The sequence below is a fragment of the Microcebus murinus genome, chromosome 3, assembly GCF_040939455.1.
Source record: "Microcebus murinus isolate Inina chromosome 3, M.murinus_Inina_mat1.0, whole genome shotgun sequence".
Taxonomy (NCBI): Eukaryota; Metazoa; Chordata; class Mammalia; order Primates; family Cheirogaleidae; genus Microcebus; species Microcebus murinus.
The window spans coordinates 30,260,090-30,282,263 of record NC_134106.1 but is presented as its reverse complement, the minus strand read 5'-3'; positions in this window follow the sequence as shown (position 1 = coordinate 30,282,263).

Below are 22,174 nucleotides of genomic sequence, written 5' to 3'. Positions count from 1 at the left end.
GCCTTCTCAGTGTTAATTTTCCATATGGTATATGGAAAAATACACCTGGACTTCCCACTCATCTCTATGAATGAAGACCTGGGAAGCTTAATTTAGATAGCTTCGTAGTTGCAAACGTCTCTCCTCACCCCCACCTCAAATGGCCTGACTGTGAGGGCTGACAGCAGACACCCTCGTAGGCTCCCACATCCAACATAGGAGCCCCACCCAGGCAGCAGTTTACTCTCTTATGTGCAGATCTTGGTGTCTTAACCTGGAATCTATGCCCCACGCACCTACTCCTAACCCCTGGGACTTGTGTCTCAGTATGAGAGGGTTTGTGGGCCTAACTGGCCTCTGTTTCGTAGTCATGACCCACCTAATATCACATGACACTCCCTATTCTTTGTTCTCTTAAAATTTCTCAGAATCTGCTCTTACCTACCTAGCTGTTTTCTCTGTGTGTTTTCTCAGTGCTTACCAAGTCAATCCCATTGTTTCCATTCTTGAGGAGGTTTCTCACGATTTCTGAAATGTTGATGTTGCCTTCTCTTGTTTTCCATGAAAGTGGTGGGTCTGGTCTTAAATGAATATATTTGATTTTATTTCAAGAGATTTAGAGGAGGGACAGGGGTGGTCAGATGTGCCTAAACCACCACATAGCTCTAATGTACCACACCTTTTCTCTCTTTTAAGAATATTAACTTATTATTTGACTTTAATTCTCTACCAAAACCATCATTATCTTCCATATTAAAGTTACTGTCTCAGAAAGATGTTGGATACAAGAATCAGAAAGTACTGATCCAAATTGACTGGAAAAGTAAAAGAAATGCATTGATCTATACAACTGAAAATTTCAGAGGTTACGTGAACTTTAGGTGAGATTTGACTGATCCATTCAACATTGATACCAAAGACTGTCTTATGCAGTGTCTTCTTCATCCTAAATTCTTCAAGAATTATTTTATAATTTTTTATATTTTATATGAAAGATTTTAAGTTATTTGCAATGAGTTTCATAAACTGCAAAGTTTTAGGACACAGTCTGCCACAAGATTGCACTCACTTAAAATGTCAGCCTAAAGTTTGGGAGTCCCCAGGGCCACTGTCATTTCAGACCAGCTGGCTGAAAATTTGGGCATCCCTACAGACTCCTTCAGGTTTGATAATTTACTAGAATGACTCACAGAACTCAGGAAGTGCTACACTTACAGTTTTATTATAGCAAAGGGAGACAAATTAGAACCAGCCAGAGGAAGAGGTGCATAGGGGTAAGTCTGAGAGAGTTCCAAACACAAAGCTTCCATCATCCTAAGGGATGCATTACCCTTCTGGCATCAAAGAGTGGCAATACTCAAAGAGTACTGCTAATCAAAGAATCACATTCACACTTCAGTGTCCAGAGTTTTTATTGGAGCTTCATTACATAAGCATGATTGATTGGATCTTTGCCTATGGGACTCAATATCCAAGCCTCCCTCCCCAGAGGTTGAACTGATATGGAGGTTGGGCTGTAATCAGGTGGCTCAAAGCTCCAACCCTCTAACCATGTGATTGGTCTTTCTGGTTTTGCCAGCTCCAATCCTGAGTCATCTCATTAGCATAAACTACCAGGCATAGTCTGAGGGACCCACCATGAATAACAAAAACACACCTATCACTGGGGAAATTCTAAGAGTTGCCTCCCAGAAATCAGGAACAAAGAACAGCCAAATTATTTATTACACATATTTCATTTAGGTCAATATATTACTAACAGTGTATTAAATAGATTATTGTATTGCCATCTTTAATATTTATAATTAATCAAGGAAAACATACATCTTTTCACTATTTAACAACATAAAATGCTTAATTTATTTTAGCTTAATTATATAACATAAAATATGATTTCTCAACAAATAGATTATAAAATGACTTATATCATGTTTGAATTAGGGTACATGTATTTATGAAACTATTGAGTAACTTTAACTGTATGTTCTGGCATTTTTAAAAAACTGTTGTGATTCAATGTTTAAAATTCTTATATTTTGTGATTTTTTAAAAATTAAAGAATTTATTTCTATGATTTTATATTTTGTTTTTAAAAGACACAATAAGAGAAAAGATTTTCAACTGCTATTTAGAAACACATCTCTGCAAATAATTCATTGCAGGGTCTTTAACTTTTATTCCCAATATATGGAAAGTCAATTGGTTATAATGACCAACATATTTTCTCCTTTTTAACATTGGAGTTTTTTAATTAATGCTGGAGTTTCTATAATAATGTTGGCAGAGATGATGATTCATTAGTTTAATAGACTGTTCCAACATAGAACTTTGTAGTATTAATGGTAGAAAATGGAACTGAATTATTATTTAAAAGACTATTATACAGACTCATCCATCTACTCTTTTCTAAATTAATTGAACTACCATTTGTACTTTTTGTCAATACTATCTTTTACTTGCCTTTCAGTCTTTTTTTAAATCACCCTTATTGAACTATAATGAAAACATAATAAACTACAACTTTTAGACTTTAAAATTGATAACTTTTGACAACACACATAAAACCACTACTACAATCAAGATATAAAACACTTTCATCACCCCCAAAAACTTTTTCCTTTCCTCCACCCAGCCCCAGCTTCCACTAATGTACTTTTCATCTGTATAGATTTGTTTGCATTTTCTAGAATTTTATATAAATGGAATCATGCAGTATGCACTCTTTGTGTCTGGTTTCTTTCACGCAGCATAATGATTTTTTAAATTTTTCCATGTTACTACAGCTATCAGTAGTTCATTCATTTTAATTGCTGTGTAATTTTTCATCATATGGATATATAATCACATTTTGCGTGTCCATTAAGCAAATATTGATGGACAGTTAGGTTGTCTTCAGCTTTGGACTATCATGAATAATGATACTATGAACACTATGTACAAGTCTTTTTATGGATATAAGTTTTTATTTATCTTGGGTAAATATCTAAGAAAGGCATTCTGGTTTATATAGTAAGTGTATGTATAACTTTTTAAGAAAGTGCCATCCTTTTCCAAAATAGTTGAACCATTTTATATTTATATGTACAAATCTTTCGCCCATTTTTAAAGCTGAGCTGTATGTCTTATTACTCAGTTATGCAAAGAATTTTGTATATATTTGAAATTGAGTTTTTTGTGTGTATCAGATATATGCATTGCAAATATTTTCTCCTATTCTGTGGCTTGCCTTTTTATGTTCATAAGGGTGTCTCTGAATGAAAAGTTTTTAATTTTAATGAAGTTCAATTTATCATTTTTTTCTTTTGTGGTTTGTCCTTGACATGTTATATCTAAAAAATCCTTGACCACCTGAAGTCACAAAATTTTCTCCCATGTTTTCTTTTAAAATTTTTAGAGTATTGGCTTTTATGTTTAAAGTCTGTGATTAATTTTGCATTTATTTCATGCATGGAGTAAAATGAGGGCTGTTGTTTTCTTTTTACATATAGATACCTAGTTATTCAAGCACCATTTGTTGAAAATAAACTAAATATATATATGTTATATATATATAATACATATGAATTATTTCTGAACTTTCTCCTCTTCTATTGATCTGTGTTACTTGTATTGATCTACAGGCCTATCTTTTCACAAATATTGCAGTCTTAATTACTCTTAATTTATAGTAACTCATGAAACCAGGTAATATAAGCCCTAGAACTTTGTTCTTTTTAAAAATTGCTTGGCTATTTTAGGCCATTTGCATTTCTACATAAATTTTATAATCAGCTTCTCAATTTCTATAAAAAACTTTTTTATCTTATCCTTTTTATATAGTGCTGGATTCAATTTGCTAAATCTTTTTGAGGATTTTTACGTGTAGGTTTATGGAAACTAAACCTATTTTTTTTTCCTTTTTGTATTCTCTTTGTCAGTTTTTGTTATCAGGGTTATGCTGGCTTCAAAAACTGGACAATATTCTCTCCTCCTTTGCTCTCTGAAAGAGTTTAGGTTATAATTTCTTTGAATGTCCCAAAGAATTCACCAGTGGAGCTCTCTGGGCCTGAATTTTTCATCATATGAAAATTTTGATAATGAATTCAATTCATTATTAAATAGAATACTATTCAGATTTTCTGTTTCTTAATATCAATTTTAAATTGTATTTTTTAAGAAATTTGTCCATTTCATCAACATTGCCTCATTTTTTGGCATACATTTGTTCACAATATTATCTTATTATCTTGTTAATATTTGTAGGATTTGTAGTGATAATCCCTCTTTTCTTCCCAATATTAGTGGTATATGTCCTTTATCTTCATCAATTTAATTAGGAGTCTATTTTTTTGATCTTTCCAAAGAACCTACTTTTGGCTTTTGTTAATTTTCTCTATCATTTGTTTCTGTTTGAGCGATATTTGCTCTTGTCTTTATTATTGTCTTCCTTCTACTTACTTGGATTTACTTTACTCTTCTAGTGTCTTGAGGTGATACTTTAGTTCACTGTTCTTTGTTCTGCTCTAATATAAGCATTTAAAGCTACAAATTTTCCTCTAAATATTTCTTTAGCTGAATCACACAAACTTTGATATACTGTATTTTCATCAGAAAATACATTATAATTTATTTGTAACTTCTTCTTTGACCCATGAGTATTTTAAAATAGTTTTAAATTGTCAAATGTTTGGGATTTACCTAAATATCTTAATGTTATTGGTTTCTAACTAATATCATGTGGTCAAAGAACACACTCTATTTTAATTCTTGTACTATTTTAATTCTTGTAAATTTATTAAGGCTTGTTTTATGGCCCAAATATGGTATATATTGGTGAACATACCATGTGCACTAAAACAAATTGTATTACACATACAGTGTGTAATAAAATGATGTTTATTTTTAAACATCATTAAAATGATGTTTATTTTTCGGTAGTTGAATGAGGAATCCCACAATTATTAATCAGGTCAAGACAGTTGACAAAGTGTTCCAATTCTCTATGTCTTTACTACTGATTTTTGGCTATTTTTCCTCTCAATTCCTGAGAGACAGTTAATAAAATGCTAGAAAAATCTATAAAATTTCCTAAAATGCTAGAATTATCTCCCTATAATTATGTTAATTTTTGCTTTGCATATTTTGAGGCTTTTTTTGAGGCACACACACATTTATGTTTGTTTTGTCTTCTGATGAATTAATATTTTTGTCATTCTTTTTTTTTTTTTTTTTTTTTTGAGACAGAGTCTCGCTTTGTTGCCCAGGCTAGTGTGAGTGCCGTGGCGTCAGCCTAGCTCACAGCAACCTCAAACTCCTGGGCTCGAGCGACCCTTCTGTCTCAGCCTCCCGAGTAGCTGGGACTACAGGCATGCGCCACCATGCCCGGCTAATTTTTAATATATATATCAGTTGGCCAATTAGTTTCTTTCCATCTATAGTAGAGACGGGGTCTCGCTCTTGCTCAGGCTGGTTTTGAACTCCTGACCTTGAGCAATCCGCCCGCCTCGACCTCCCAGAGAGCTAGGATTACAGGCGTGAGCCACCGCGCCCGGCCTGTCATTCTTTTTTATCTCTGGCAATACTCTTTTTCTTGAAGTCTATTTTGTCTCCTATTAATATAGCCCACTTCAGCCTTCCTATGCTTACTGTTGTTTTTTTTTTAACACATTTGGTTCCATCAACTTATTTTCAAGTTATTTGTCTGTTTATATTTCAATTGCATCTCTCCTCAGCATATGTAATTGGGTCTTGTCTTTTTGCCCATTCTGACAATTTCTGCCTCTTAATTGGCATGTTTAGTCCATGAAAATCACAAATGTGCACTCAATTACTATAAGTTACCTCAAAGACAGAGAACTAAAGCCTCCAGTGATGCTGGCAAAGGGGTAAACTATGAATCTTAGCACTGACAACAACCACAAAGACAAACACGAGAATATGTACACTTAGGAAAATAAATAAGGGAGATTTAAATTGACTTCAGCAGAATGTTTGAAACCTCAGTAAACGCAAAACAAACCAGCTGTGAGCTCTCCAGAGAACAAAATCCACTGGGTGTCGCAATAGTTTTGACATATTTAACTCCAAAGTCATGGTCCCAGCCCTATCAGCCTGATGGGTTTACTGGGTTCAGGAACCCTTTCACTATTTAAATATTTTTGTTTTACAACCAATTGATAGAATTAAGGAAGTAAATTCCTCATGAAAAAACCTCTGTGTGAGAAATTCTAAAGAGAACAGTAAAAGGATCAAAAGCCCATTTTTATTCCTGAACTAAAGCTATACAAAACAATACATCAAAAAAAGTTCTCTTTTCCTGAAACTCTCAGTCAGTGAAAGTCAGAACTGAATTAATGGCTCACACTTTTAGAGCTTCTGTTAAAAATGAGGCCCAAATATTTTCTATTTAAAGATTCATCATAAAGGATAGCTAATTAATTCAAACAAGAAATTTCTAATTCATTTTTTATTGCTAATGTGCATTTTTCAAAATGAATTGATCACTAAGACATGCATGACAGTGGAGAAATAATTCTACCCATCATTGAAGGCTCTAGTAAAGACTTGTGTCTTTCCTGAACCCTCTAGATCTCTCTAGCCCAACAATTACTTTCCTTTTTACTGAGCTTTTATACCACTTTTTGTCTACTCAACTTATTTTGATACTGTTTGGACATTTGCTTATGAATCTTGGCCATCTATAATTTACTGTAAGAGATGAGTAGCCAATGAACTGATGAAATCTTCTATGACTCACAGGAAAGAATACATATAGGTTAGCTCTCAAATTTTATCAAGAAGTCTTAAAGTAATTTTAAAATGGTTATTGCATTTAGCCTAACATTATATTTGATAACAGCAGGAGTTGTCTGCATAAAGTAGAGTGAATTTCTCAGCAAGTCTCCTGTCCAAGAGAAAGGGAGCTTTGATTCTTAATGGCCAATGCCGGTTACCCAGACAGAATACCTCCAGCATACAAATACAAACTTGTCAAGGTGATGTGAAAGTTGTCAGGAAAAAAAAAATGGAGTCACTAATGTTAAAAGAACCCTGACAAATAGAACCAGGGAAGACCATGAATAGAGCATTCTCACATTTGTATGCCTGATAATGAAAATGACTGTAAGAACCACAACTTTGCACAAAGGCCATTGCAGGCAACCTTATGCAAAACATACTTCTGCAAGGATATCTGCCCAGCAACTGCCTGTCCAAATTCAGACTGGTGTCACCCTTGTTAGTGATCTTTGTGGCCTAGGATTATTATTTTTTTTTATTATGTAATTCTTCTCATTTTTTTTCCTTTAAAAACCTTCTTCTTGCCTTATCTCCCTGAATCCATATGTAGCTTACTATAGCATGTGCATTCCCATTGCAATTCTCTAGTCCCAAATACACATCATTTTCTTTTAGAGAGTCTTGTCATCCTAAAAGGAAGAGGCTAAAGTACAAAATGTGATTTAAAGAGTTTACTTGAGCCACAACAAGGACAGCTGCCCGGAAGACTCAGACCCCAGTAACCTTGGATGTGAGCTCCATTTCACCTCTGTTACAGGCACATTTTAAAAGGCAAATAAAAAGGGGGTGGACGGAGAGTGGGCTGATACAAAGTTCTGTCAGGAATTTTCATTGATTTACAGAAATAACATTGATTAGTCATTGGCTATTCATTGTTTTTTTGGTTTGGGGTTTTTTGTAGAGACGGGATCTCACTCTTGTACCCAGGCTGGAGTTCAGTGATGCCATCATGACTCAGCATAACCTTGAAACCCTGGGCTCAAGTGATCCTCCCACCTCAGCCTCCCAAGTAGCTGGGACTATGGGTGCCACCACCACACATAGCTAACTTTTTTTTTGTAGAGATGGGGATATTGCTCTATTGCCAGGCTGATCCCAAACTCCTACCCTCAAGCAATCCTCCGTCTTTGCCTCCCAGAGTGCTGGGATTATAGGTGTGAGCCACCACACCTGGCCAGCTATAGGTTGTAAGCTATAGGGTGTGATGTATAGAGTCCAGTGAGGCATTATTGCCATAGTGACCTGTGGCAAAAGCAAGCCGTTTCAATAGCTCAATACATAGCTCAAACAGGGGAATTAGAATGTGATTGCTATGTCATTTTAATGCTTCTCTGGCCCTAATAATTTGAAAGGCCTCACATCCTGAGTTAAAAGTTCTTTTCTTTCCTCAGCCTCTCTGTTATTTCGGTTGACAGTGATATAGCCTGAAGGACATGCCCCTTAATCAATTCAACGTTCTTTGCTCTAATTTCATGCTATTGCAAGGATGGAAGGGGAGTGATCCTTTTCCCGCCCATCATAAGGGTCACAGCTGACACCCCTATAACAAAAAACAGATTATCCGGAGAAAAGCATAACAAACTGATGAATGTGCATAAGCATGGGAGTCATACCAAAAAAATGAAAACTCACAGAAGGGCTAGATGGTTGACACTGAAATACCTTCTTCACCAGCGGGGTGGGGTGCAGGGGATAAGGGGGGGGCGGCTATAAATGAATGGATCCAAAGATTAGACAATGGTTTATAAATGATTCTCTTTGGCATTTGAATGAGCCAGAGAGACAGACGGTATCTTGCGGAAAAGTCCATCCAGGTCCAGTTACATTCCTCAGTCTTCTGTTCTGGGATAGATAATTAGATTGCAGGTAGGGGACGAAAGGCAATTGTGTTCTTTCTGGAAGGTCCAGTCTTAAGGCAGATAGAGGGATATCAGTGTAAAGTCCCTTTTAGGATCTGCTGACATTCAAGGGCCTTCAATTTAAAATAATCAGCATACCAGGGTACCATATTTTGGCTTGAAATTCCCTAGGCTCCTTCACTACCAACCAACCTTTAGATGTATAATTTGGGTTCCTGAATAGACCTTTCTACCCTCAGTGCTGATTGAGAATCAGGAAAAGGAGGTAGAGACTATCTGCACTTGCACAGCTGCAGCCTTCTAATGCATCATGCACATGAATGTAAGTTCCATGATGGCTTAGGTGTTTGCTCATTGCTATATTTCCAGTACCTAGAACTGTGCCTTTTACATAGTGGGTACATAACATTTGTTACATGAATGAGCCAATGGATTACTTGACATGAGTGGCATAACTTCCCAATTGTAGGTAAGGAGTTGGGAGGAGTCGGTATTCTCATTATGTGTGTCCAGTGTATACCTACAGCATCTTCGTTTGCATATCCATGTGACTGGCAGCTGGGTGCAGTGTTATAGGTTATGTATATCCACCCTGCCCAGTCGGTGGTCCCTGTGAACTCAAGTCTGTGAAGTACATGGTTCCTTGAGTCACCATGAATCTATGGTAATGCATTTGGGCCTCTGCAAAAGGCTGGTAGATAAGCCAACCCCAACTTATCTGGGAATTCCATAGTAGGGTGAACGAAGTCCTGTTGGCTCCCCAAGGCCCCAGCCTGTCACCATCATATCCAGCACATAACAGGGTCTCTGGAGCCAGAGTTACTTGAGCTTGAATGTATCAGCAATGATCTTCCTTCCGTATGCCTCTCCAACACTGGAGGCGGCCAAGAATGTGGTGTGAGCTTTGCGTGATGCTGGGAGTGTATGTGGGCTTGGTCTTGCATGCAGCTTTAATTTCCTCATCTGGGCCATCTTCACACAGCGTATAAACACCAACAGGATATTAGCTCAGACTGAAGACCTAGCAGCTGAGATTCAGTACTACAATGTCTTCTAGCAGAGGCGTCACCTCCAGCCTCGAGAGTCCTCTAGAGTCAGAGACGGTGTGGTCTGGGCGGGATGTGTGTATTGAACAGTTTCCAACCTATTTATCATACAAAGTGGGGCTATTTGTTTTCACATATGTCACAATCATGACCTCCTTTAGAACAGGGATGCGGTCTGATTTACCTTTCCTTCCCCGGCACCTGGTGTGGCGTCTGACACGTGTCCTTGTTCAGGACATCTGCTGCGCTACCCTGCACTGCACATGGCTCTCGGGATTCCTGTTTCCCTTTTGAAATTGGGCACAGTAACCATGTGTATATTTTTGTGCTTATCATTTCTAAATTAGTCATAATAAACAGGGATTAATTTTATATTAAGAGGAAGAAAAGAAAGGCTTTGCCCCTACTTTTTTCTCACTAGGGGCCTTCTCTGATAGCAGAGCTCAGCCTCTGTGTTTCTCTCCAGTCTAGAAAACAAACATCATCAGACAACAGAAGATTTTTATAGAGCAAGTGGGTGTGTGGTGTGGTAGAAACTAATTACAGAGGCAAAATATTCAAAGTACAATTTCATACTGTTTTGTCACCTTAACCTATAAAGTACTACGTCCGATGCAAGAAATTATTCAGAGAGCAATGCTCAGCGGTAAAGCACAGTAGTTAAGAGCCAGGCTGTGGCATTAGCCATCTTGGTTCCAAATTCTGGCCCTGACACTCATCAGCTGTGTGCGTCTGGACAAGTGATTTAACCTCCCAGAGTCTCAGCTTCCTCATCCCAGATGTGGAGATAAAAATGGTGCCTGCTATGGTGGCTGTTAGGAAGAGTAAATAAAATAATGTCTATAAAGGGCTTACTTCGCATAACACCTGTAGAGAGTAAGTGCTTAATAAGCGATGGTAATTAGTGCCATTATTGGTATTAATCAGACCTTCCCACACCTACCTGTTAGTCTAGCTCCCATCTAATTGCAGAGTAGCGCAGTTCTTCACGCCACACGCCAGTTCTCATCTCTAAGTGCGCTGACATCACACTCCCACCTTCCATGATCCAATGAAATTCCAACATGTTATACTTTCTCTCCTGACTTTAAGGGCAAGTCCTACTCTCTCTATATTCAATGGATTCTTCAACTTCTCTATTTTTCTTTCTACCTTCAATGCAACTAGAGGGTTAACTTGTTAGCTCTAGCTCTAGGGCTCTTCGCTCAGCTTTCCCACAACATTCTTCTCTCCCTTTTTTTTTAATTAATAGACTTTATTGCAGAGAGCAGTTATAGGTTTACAGAAAACTTGAGCAGAAAGTACAGAGAGTTCCCACATATCCCCTGAAGCCCACTTCCCAGTTCCTCCTATTGTTAACTTCTTGCAATAGTGTGGTCCAGCTGTTCCAGCGGATGAGCCAGTATTGATACATTATCATTAACTGAAGCCCATAGTTTACGCTAAAGTTCAGTCTTCGTGTTGGACTTTCTTGTCTCACCTCTTTCTTGTCCATTCTTTCTATGATCTCCCTACTTCCTGCCCTAACCCTCCTTTCATTGGAAGCTCTTGCCCTGCTCCATCATCTGTCCCAGCGGCATCCAAGTCATTCATGCCTTTCTGTCACCCCCTCCCTAGCTTCAAAGTCAGTCTATGTTTTCAAAGCGATCTCCACATTGTAAATAGTTGGGTCCCCACATGTGCATGATTTCCCTGGCTGGATCTATGCTGTCTTCACTCTCAGAGTGATTCTTCCCTCTGCAACACCCCACCCCCACCCCCGGCACTGGGATTCCAGAGCCAGCCACCAGCCAGCTTACACATGCTTGTGCACAAGTCTAAGAGAGGGAAGAATCCACAGGGAGAACAAAACATACTGCTTTTTTCACCCTACCCTGAGATGTGCTCTCCTTGACCACCAGTATCACTCCTGTCCTCATCACCCCAAAAGGAACACAAAATAAAATGAATACCCAAAGCCTGCAGCCCTCACTTTCCTTCCTTCCTTCCCAGAGCCCCTTTAATTAGCTTAACTAATTAATTAATGAGAGAGCATCTGCAAAGCAGCCTAGGCTTAAAAGGAAAGGCCATCAAGGCAAGGTGTTAGTAGTGGTGCTGTCATCAGAAGGTGAGTGGCATTCCCATTCTTCTCTATGTCCCTGTCATCCATGCTATTAACACCCCAGGAGTCTGTTCTGAGGCTCAGGGTATCCTCCTAGCAACAGTCCATCCCCTTGGCAACACCTTGACTCAGGTTTGTCACCAACTCCAACAAAACTAGAAACCCAGTACCTGCCAGACTCCTGATGTTAGGAAGCTGATACTTGGGGAATGGATATTGCTTTATTAAAGACTTTGACATCACATTTATTGACTATGCATTTCAAGCCAATGGCACATGTAGGCTACATCAACATGAATCAGTTTGACTGGATTCAGAAGAACATGTTTGAATTGCGCATGTAATGCAAACAGATAAAACGCATTTTCTTTATTTATACGACACCAGTGATGAAGTTTTCACTCTTCAGTCAGTTGCTACGACAAGTGTAGTCATAGATTAAAATACCATTTTGTTTTTCTGCTTTATAGGCGCTGGGTTAGAAAAAAGAATCTTTTGGCACAATTTTTTTAAATGGTATTTTCAAATCACAGAGGGGATTTACCATTTCCTCACAAGCTAAAATTCCTTTAGGATGTGTGTTTAACTGTATTCTCACCCCATCGTGCACTGCACAGAACTTACAAGGCCCGGTGGAGATTTGGGGCCAGTTTTATCATTAAATAAACTCTGGAATGCCCCAGGCAAGATCGTTAACTTGTCTCCACTACAAACTACATGTCCAAATAGCCACCTCCCTTCTGTGGGTTCCCACAGGGCCCTGGGTGTGCTCCATCTCGGCCCCCTGGCATAAGGGGACAATTGGGCCATTATACTTTCACCAAGATCAGGCAGCCAGCTCAGTTCAGCTCTGTACACAGGAATGAAAAAAGTAGGCACCAAATATAGACCACTGGGACAATTTATTTGTCTTAAGAGTGTTTAAGACACACAAACAAGCCTCAGCAGGCTATAAATGGTCAGCCTTGTGTAATTTCCACACAGTCTGTAGAGTATTCGCTGGGGATGCAGTTTAGAAACCCTGTAGTGGGTCGCACTACATAGGTGGCCTTGACAAGAGTATTGCGACTAAGAACCCACCCGACATCCTTCTCCACATTGTGTTTCTGAAGATTTGTATCATTTTCTTACCCAAAACACTAGTTTGAAATTCCCATTTTTTCCCAAAAATGAAATATTAGAATTACTGTAATTCTTAAAATTTCCAAAAGTTCTCCTTGTCCAAGTCTCTAATTGTTAGAAGAGGGCTTACACCCCAGTTAAGCTAGCTCCATTCTAATCTAGCTTGCCTGTCAACTCACAGTCCAATAGTTTTTTAGCCTGGTTTACAATAAGAAATCACCAAAACTGTTGTCTGCAACTGAAATACATACCTATGTGCTCACAAGCCCAATGGAAGAAAAGAAAGAAAGAAAAAGGAAGGAAGGAAAAGAGGGAGGGAGAGAGAGGGAGGAAGGGAGAAGACTTAAACCCTGGTTTTCTTATTTATTTATAGTATATCTTTTGGGTAGAAATGCTGTGAAGGGTCCTTCTCCAAGCCCAGAACACTCTCCACTCCATCAGAGGACATCCATTCATCCCTAATTTCTGAGGATTTCAACCAGCTGGTCTGGCCCTTCACCCTCTGCTGGAGAAGTAAATGTGCCATCCCCTCCCTGCAGTTCAGCACTGCGTATTGAAGAAAGGGACTCCTGGGGACAGTGTCTTACTCCATAGCAGGAGGAGCCCTCCACTGCCCTTCCAGGGTTTGGAGCCCTAGATCACTGAGAATGTGAGGTCTCCAAGCAAAACAGCTGCCAATGGTGACAAGGATGGAATGGAGTATGAATAAGTATAAAGGCTGCCTGAGTGACAACTGAGAGCCCCTCTTGAGGACAGGAGGGAAAAAGCAAGAGAGAAAAAGCAAGCAAATCCATACAAGCACAGGAATAAGATTGCATAATAAGAACATACAGCTTTGTATTCCAACACTGTCAGGGATGAAACTAAGCAAGGGTGGAAGGAAAGAACTCAAAGCACCTGTCCCTTCCAGGAAGGGACTGTTGCCACCCACTGTTGACAGAGCTGACCAGGCAGTTACAAAGCCAGGATGACTCAAAGAGGGTTGCACAGTGTTTTTGTTCAAGCTGCTCCATCCACTCCAGCATATTCTACCCAGCACCCAGAACACAGGCAACCACCAATCAGCCTCAAGATCCAAGCCGGGATGAAGGTGGCCGCAGCCCACAAAAGCCCAGTGGTTGCAGGGTCGACCACCTAGCAGCCTTCCCCAATTTCCTCGGCGTTGAGATCCCCTTCACTCAGCTCCAACAATTAGCCCCACCTCTTCCTCTTTCTCCCTCATAGCCTTTTGTAGATGCTGCATCCCCAAGGTAAAGAAGGGAAACGCTCTGGACCAGGAGAAGGAACACCTAGCCCAGGCATCTTCCCCAACCAGCTGAGACTCAGGACAAGTCCATTAACTGATCTGACCTCTATCAGATGGATCCTTCTTGGTCAAGTTGGGATAACAGCCAGAAAGCAGGATAGCTCCTGGGTTAAGTGGGCAGCTCTGGGGTCAGAGACCTTAAGTTTAAAGCCATTTACTAGGTGGGTAATCTTGAGTAAGTTCCTTGACCTCACTAAGCAGTTTCCTCATCTGCAAATTGGGGGCAACTAAATTGTTGTATCAGTGGATTGAGACAATGTATGCGGTGATTCAATGTAATAGAAGAGCCTAAAGTGGTTAGCACAGTGCCTGGTACAAGTGAAAATGTTAACCATTTGCATTGCCATCGTCAGCACGATCTACCAAAGTGGCAGAGCAGTGTTGATGTCTCCCTGAAAGGAATCCAGTGCTATGCATATTATTATCCTTATCACAGGAAGTCTGGTTTGTCATTTCCTCCAGCCTATTTCACTATATGCAACTAAGGGCAAAACCACCTTTTTTTCACGTTCGGGAGTTAATGGGATCTGAGAAACAGACATTTTGCCCTGAATTCTCAATGGATGTAGAACAAAAGAAACCTGCGAAGCTCAGATAAATGTGGAACAAAAAATCACCAAGTGCTGCTCTTTCTAACTTGCTTGAATCTCGTGCATCTCCTAGTGGTGATCTTTCAAAATAACTCTGAAAGCTCATCCTTTAGACAGAGTAAGGGAGAAACTATGGAGCAGTTACTCAGACTTCAGGGTAGTCTGCACTCAACACACCTAGATGGTTCACTGTTATAGGGACAGAGAGTAAGTCTTGCTTCTCCCCAAAGAAGTATCAGGGAAATTGAGGGTCAATGAATTCCGACCCTCAGCCTTATGAGTACAAAAGTCACAAGACACACTGTGTTTTGCATAGCCCCAAGCTAAACCTATAAGAAAACGCTGTCTTATGCCATAATTCACCCCACGTCCAGCCCCAGGAGGAAGCAGCAGCCAACAGGGCTGTATCTACCCCACACCTCCCCAGGGCCCCAGGACTCCTTGGCCTTTTAAAGTGTGTCCCACAGGTACAACAGGCAGTGGAACAAAATGAGAATCACACAAGGAACCTGAACTTTGGAATCAGCCAGACCCACGGGCTATTCCAGACTCTGCCACCTACTGACTGTGACCTTGGGAAAGTCATTTAATATTCTAAGCCTCAGGCTCCTACTCTAAAATGGAGATACTGCCCACTTTGTAGGGTGGTTGTCAGGAGTGCACAAGAGTATTCACAAAGTGCCTAACCCTGTGTCAGGCACATAACAGGCCCTCAGTTCATATGCTCCAACCCCAGTTCCCTTCCCAGGCAAGATCAGAGCCCTGTGAAGACATTCACTCTGAAAGAGCTAAGGAAGTAGCCTTCGTCATGGGGGCGCCCCCTGCTGGTATATCCTTAGAGGGTATTGTCTCTAAACACAGATGTATATAGTGCCTTCAAGTTCTCTATCCTGTCCACACTGCACGAAGATGTCCTTGGCAGTGTGACCAACTCTGAAAGTAGCAACATGTGAGTATATAAATTACTATAAACTCACATGATAGAATAGTATGTAGCCATTGAAATATTTATAAAGAACCTGCTATAACACAGGAAGTGTTTATTCTATAACAAAGTTTTGAAAGCAGACTGAAAATTGTGTATATAGTATAATCACAACTATGTTAACTATGCAAAGAAAGGGGTTTCACAAGAAATACAACAAACTATTGACTGTCATTGTTTCTGCGTAGTAATACTTGGATTAATTTTTTTCTATATTTTTTCATTTGCCAAAATTTTTCTAATTGCAACGTATTAATTTCATGATAGAAAGTAATTAAATTTATTGGATTTTTTAATTCCTTGCTGAATTAGCAGGGAAAATGATTGAAGGCAAGAGGAAGTAGGCATATCCAATAAATCATAAATGGCTATTTGAATGGAAAGAATTTACGCCAATGATTTATTGAAGAATATTACATGCCTGGAAATCAGAAGCATTGAAAGGTGGTGAAACTTGTTTTATTTCTCTATGACAATTTAATGTCTGATTCAAATCACCCCCCAATTATGCCAGGTGGTAGAAGCTAGATCTTTGTCAATTCAGGGTCCCTAGTACCCTTTCTCTCAGGTGTCATCTAAATTCTAGAAGGCTGAAGCCGTGACAAGGCAGTGTCTGCAGGTAGAGGGGATTTGGGGGAGGCAAGGGCAGGATCTGCTCTCAGCTGGCCTCACACAGCCATGCTAGTGTCTCCAAGACATCCCCACACCTGTCCAGCAGAGTCACTGTCCACCTAGAAACTCACACACACTCCTCCAAGCACAGGGTCACTTGTGCTTCCCTTCTTGCTTTCTCACTCTCTCTCTCTCTCTGGCAGATTAAACCAGAAAACCATAAAATTTGTACTTGTACTTGGTGAAATACAAGCATAAACTTTTTTTCTTCATTCACTGCCTTCATCCATGTTCTCTTCAAGCTCCTTTCTCTGACCCTTGATGACATCTTAAGCACATTCTTTAGCTTTCCCATTTCTTTGAGATATTAAAAAGCTGAGTCCAGTCTAGTTTAAAATTTCAACCTTCATGACCAAATTGAGGCCTTTCCCTCACCCAGGCTCAGGCCTAACCCCTGGCCCAAGGGACGTACAATGCAGGGGCTCTTGAGAGAAGGAGCATCACCCACTCCCTTTTCCTCCCCGTGTACCTGCTTCTGCCCCTCCAGAGTGGGGAGAGAGGGGAGAGGCAGGTTTGTTCTACCCAGCTCACCTGGCTGCCCTGGCTGTCGGTGCTTTCCTGGAAGCAGATGTCCCCAAGCTGCCACCCTTGTGGGCACAGGCTCCTCCCATGTGAGATGCTCTCCTACACGACCTCTCCTGGTCCCACCTGGGCTCCTGCCCCGGGCCCTGACCACCACCGCCCCACCCCCACCCTGCCATGGCTTTGTACCCCTGGAGACCTCTGGGAGGCATCAGGCCCTCCCGAGTGGGTTATCTGGAAGAAGGCACAAGCCTGAGCTCTGCGTCCACTTGGCCTGTAGGAAGGTCAAGATTCCTTGACCTAACAAAGAGTAGAAATCCAGGCTGCCCTACTGTAGCTCCTCCCTCTTTACCCCCAGTCTCTTCAGTTCATTCTCCTCCAGCTCGAATAGGAGCTAAGCAAAGTGCACCAATTTGTTGCCTAAGAGAAATCCAACTGGGTGATGACGTATCGGTCCTGCTTTCTTGTAGGTGCTCCATCTCTACAGTGGCTCTCTTGGAGACGTGTGGCTTGGGGTCAGAGGACGGGGGATTACGGGAGGAGAGAAAAGCCAGAGTACTCTCCTTATGACTACAACTCACCCTCCAACAAACTTTATTACTTCATAAGCTTTGTAACATCTAGCCTAGTGTACTCTTTTTTTTTTTTTTTTTAATAGCAACAGGGTCTCACTCTGTCACCTGAGCTGGAGTGCAGTGGCACCATCATAGCTCACTGAAACCTTGAATTCCTCGGCTCAAACAATCCTCCCACCTCAGCTTCCCAAGTAGCTGGGACTACAGGTGCATACCACAACACTCTGGATAATTTTTTTAATTTTTTGTAGAGATGGGGTCTCGCTATGTTGCCCAGACTAGTCTCAAACTCCTGGCCTCAAGGGATCCTCCTGCCTCAGCTTCCCAAAGTGCTGGGATTACAGGTGTGAGCCACTGCACCCAACTTAGCCTACCTTTTGTAACATCTGGAAGTAGATGATGGCAAGATCCCAGAACAGGGTTGCGACCTCAGAGAAACTCAGTAATACGCTTTCATGGTAAGATTGTTTAACCCAGGTAGTACAGTGGGATTTTAAGATGCCTATAAGACACGACGGCCTCATTAAAAGTCCTAACGCCTCTGGCTCTCTCTTATACATTTGTCTCACCCGTTACACTCTTATAAGTGTAATTTTAAAATAAATTCTATTCATTCCGAAGCATAAAGATATCAGAGTAAATTATACTGGTAAAAAATATTAAAGAAAGTCAATGTCTGTTTATTCCCATTGGAAACTAGGTCAGTTGGTCACTAAAAGGCGGAGGGGCAGAGGGAGGAAATCAAGAATGGCCCTGGCCTCTCGGGCGTCACTTGCCTCTAGCAATGGTGTGTATGTGTGTGCCCAGTCGCCATGGTCCCCAGGAGGAGAGAACAGCTATGTCTTTGCCTGCCAGATGGCCAGGAAGGATTCCAAACTAAGAAAGCATCCATGAGTTAGGGCATTCATCCCAGCTACCCTGACTCAGAGCCGAGACACTTCTAGAAAGGTCAGACCTCGAGTAAAATAATTTCTAGGTAGCTCCCTTCCAATGTGAAGCCAGCACCAATGTGCCTGCTGCCACAGCAGGGCCTTGAGCCTCCTGTTTGACAATGAACATATTCAAATCACACTTACATTGATGTAGAAAATGTCAGGCCCTGGGACACGACCGCTTGCTGCCTCCCCACGGGCTGGCACTGTGTGGGCCAGGGCCCTACTGCGTGCTGCCTGGGGCTGGGGCCCATGCCGCAGGGCCCCCCGCGTGCCAATGGGGGCCCCACATACTGGAATGCTGCCGCCGAGCCCACATGCCACTGCCTCTGGCCAGTGCACTGACATCCGCTGTCCGGCCTGTACTTGGTGCTCAGCCGCCTCCTGTCATCCCGCTGGATGTTAAAGCTTGTTTCTAATTGGATGTTAAAGCTTGTTGCTGATTGGATGTTAAAGCTTGTAGTTGACTGGACGCTTTTTGAGCCCTACCAAGGGTATAAAAGCAGGAGGAGAACAAGGAAGGGGGGTCAGAAGATCAGAAGACAGGAAGAGAACTGTGACACTAGGTGTGCTGAGCCTGCCAGAGGAATGAAGGCTGTTCTCCGACTCTTGATGTGCTGCTCGATTCTTTCCCCGGTCAAGAGCTGTAACACTAGCTGTACACACTACCGCAATATTTTGGTTCCCTGACCGGGAAAGCCTACCGAGCTGGCCCCTTGAAGCCACCGGGATGGCGTACAACAGACGGCGATGGTAGACTGCGGGCTGAGACTAGCGGGTACCAAGCAGCATCTCTCCTCCAGCACCAAGAAGAGAGAAGAGGAGCTGTTGCCAAGGCCTTGCTGAGGGAGAAGCAGGGGCACTGACGCAGGCCACGCTGCGGCAGGCCTCCCGGCAGGTGCCGACCTCCACAGTAGCAGGAGGCTGAGCCGGTGGGTGCCAGGCTGAGCGAGCTGGAGCGGCAGACCAAGGCCAGGAGGTCGGACAAGGTAGGGTCCCCGGGACCCATCCAAGATAGGCCTGTTAGTGGGATGGAAGAGGAGCCCATCGGTTCCTAGGTGTAGGTACGTCAATGGGATGGAAGAGGAGCCTGATCAGCTCCTAGGTGTAGGCCCATCAGCGGGAGGAGAGAGGAGCCCGATCAGCTCCTAGGAAGGGTTAGGTCCGTCAGCGGGACAGAAGAGGAGCCTGATCGGCTCTTAGGTGTAGGCCCGTCAGTGGGACGGAAGAGGAGCCCAATTGGCTCCTAGGGTATAAGCCCGTCAGTGGGACGGAAGTGGGATGGAAGAGGAGCCCCATCGGCTCCTAAGGACAGGGATCCCCCAGGGGAGGGAATGTGTAACCTCTGAGTGAATGTGAGTGGAAGGAACAGTGACTGCGGTCACTGTCGGCAGCCCCACAGCTTCGGCTACGGGGTTTGAGTGGGTCCTAATCTGGGGTTCTGTGGAGATGTCAGCATGACAGCGATTGCCAACATGCGCTTAAGTTCTCTCGAGGGACGCAGCTAAGTGGATACCTGAGAGAAGCCCCTACCCCTTGTCTAGAAAGGGGAGGAGCCAGAGCAGGGACAAGAGTCTGGGCAGGGACAAGGTTCAGAAAAGGAGTGTTGTCGGGCAGTGTAGGGAACAGGAGCGCTGGTTAAATCAGTTGAAACATGGGAGGGTCCGATCCAAGCCAACAGTTCTAAGGTGCATGCTGATAAGTTTCATGCGTTCAGTATGGAGAGTGGTGACTGGGACTGCACCCGACACCCCCCCACACCATAGATTTCTCCACCGCTGGCATCTCCACAACTTGTCCACCGGTTGTGGTCTGCCCTGGCCTTCCAGATGCCTCTGCGTGAAACGTGAGGTCAGCCGCAGGTTCAGGATGACGGAATCCAGCCAGGGCAACCTGCCTTATATTATCAGCCTTTCTCCACCATCCATCTATTGAATTGGAAACACCGTACGCCGTCCTACTCGGAGAAACCTCAGGCCCTCATCGACCTCCTGGAATCTATCTTCCAGACTCACCGTCCCATGTGGGAAGATTGCCGGCAACTCCTGCTGACCCTCTTCAGTACCGAAGAACGGCGTGGGATCATAACTGGAACTCAGAAGTGGCTGCAGGAACGGCACCGGCAGGCACCCTGGATGTGGAACAGTGGGCATCACGAGCAGTGCCCGAGACCAACCCAGAGTTGGATTTCAACACACCATAAGGACAAGCAGCACTTGAGCGGTACCGAGAGGCTCTTCTCCAAGGAGTGCGAGACGGGGCCAAAAAGCCGACCAACGTGAACAAGGTTGCCCTAATTGCCCAAAAGCCAGAGGAGTCACCCTATGACTTCTACAAGCGCCTCTGTGAGGACCGAATATGCACACCTATTGACCCGGAGGCAGCCGAAAACCAGAGAATGTTGAATGCAGCATTCGTCGGGCAATCAGCCTCTGACATCCGGAGGAAGCTGCAGAAACTCGAAGGATTTGCAGGCACGTGTATCATGCAGTTAATGGAGGTGGCCCAGAGGTGTACGTCAACCAGGACTGGACTGCTCAGAGGGAGAAAGATCAGAGGATAAAGAAAAAGGCTGCCCTCCTAGCTGCTGCCCTCGGTAGACCTGACGCGTCCAGGCGGCCCAGACCTCCACAAAAGGGAGGAACCAGAGGACAGGCAATCTGGCAAGAGACCAGTGCGCCAATTGCAAGGGGTTTGGCCACTGTAAGAATGAATGTCCCCAAAAGAGAAGTCGCCTGTCGCAAGGGAGGGCCCCGTTCAGGACAACCCAACAGAAACTGGAAGCCCAAGAGCTAGTGGGGCTCGCTGGCATTGACTCCAAGTGGGGCCGACTGGGTTCCTTCAATTTTGGCGCACGAGAACTCACAGTCAAGATGAAAGTGGGCCAACAAATGATATTTGTGGACGTTGGAGCAGAACACTCAGTTGTGATAAGGCACGAGGTCCTCCACATGCCAGACTGTCCGGTGCCTCTCTTGGGACAGGACTTGCTGAGCAAGTATGAGGCAGACACCATCCAGAGGACTGAGGAGCTGGAGGAGGCCAAGAAGAAGCTGGCAGAGAAAGATAAGGAGTGCACTGATTTGAGGCACAACCACCAGCGGGCAGTGGAGTTCCTACAGGCCTCCCTGGATGCCGAGACCCAGGCCCACAACGAAGCACTGAGGCTCAAGGAGAAGATGGAGGGTGACCTCAGTGACATGGAGCTGCAGCTGGGCCATGCTACCCAGCAGGCCACGGAGGCCCAGGCGGCCACACGGCTGCTGCAGGCCCAACTGAAGGAGGAACAGGCAGGGAGGGATGAGGAGCAGCGGCTGGCAGCTGAGCTCCGAGAGCAGGTGCAGGCCCTGGAGCGCTGGGCTGTGCTGCTGGCTTCTGAGCTAGAGGAGCTGCGGACTGCGCTGAGCAGGGTGAGCGCAACTGGTGACAGGCAGAGCAGTAATTGTTGGAGGCCACCGAGTGCCTCAACCTCCTGCATTCACAGAACACAGGCCTCCTGAACCAGAAGAAGAAGCTCGAGGTGGATTTGGCCCACCTGCATGGGGAGGCAGAGAAGGCCATAAAGGCCATCACCGATGGCACCATGGTGGCTGAGGAACTGAAGAAGGAGCAGGGCACAAGTGCACACCTGGAATGGATGAAGAAGACACTGGAACAGATTGTGTGGGAGCTCCAGGCCTGGCTTGAGGCTGAATAGGCTGCCCTCAG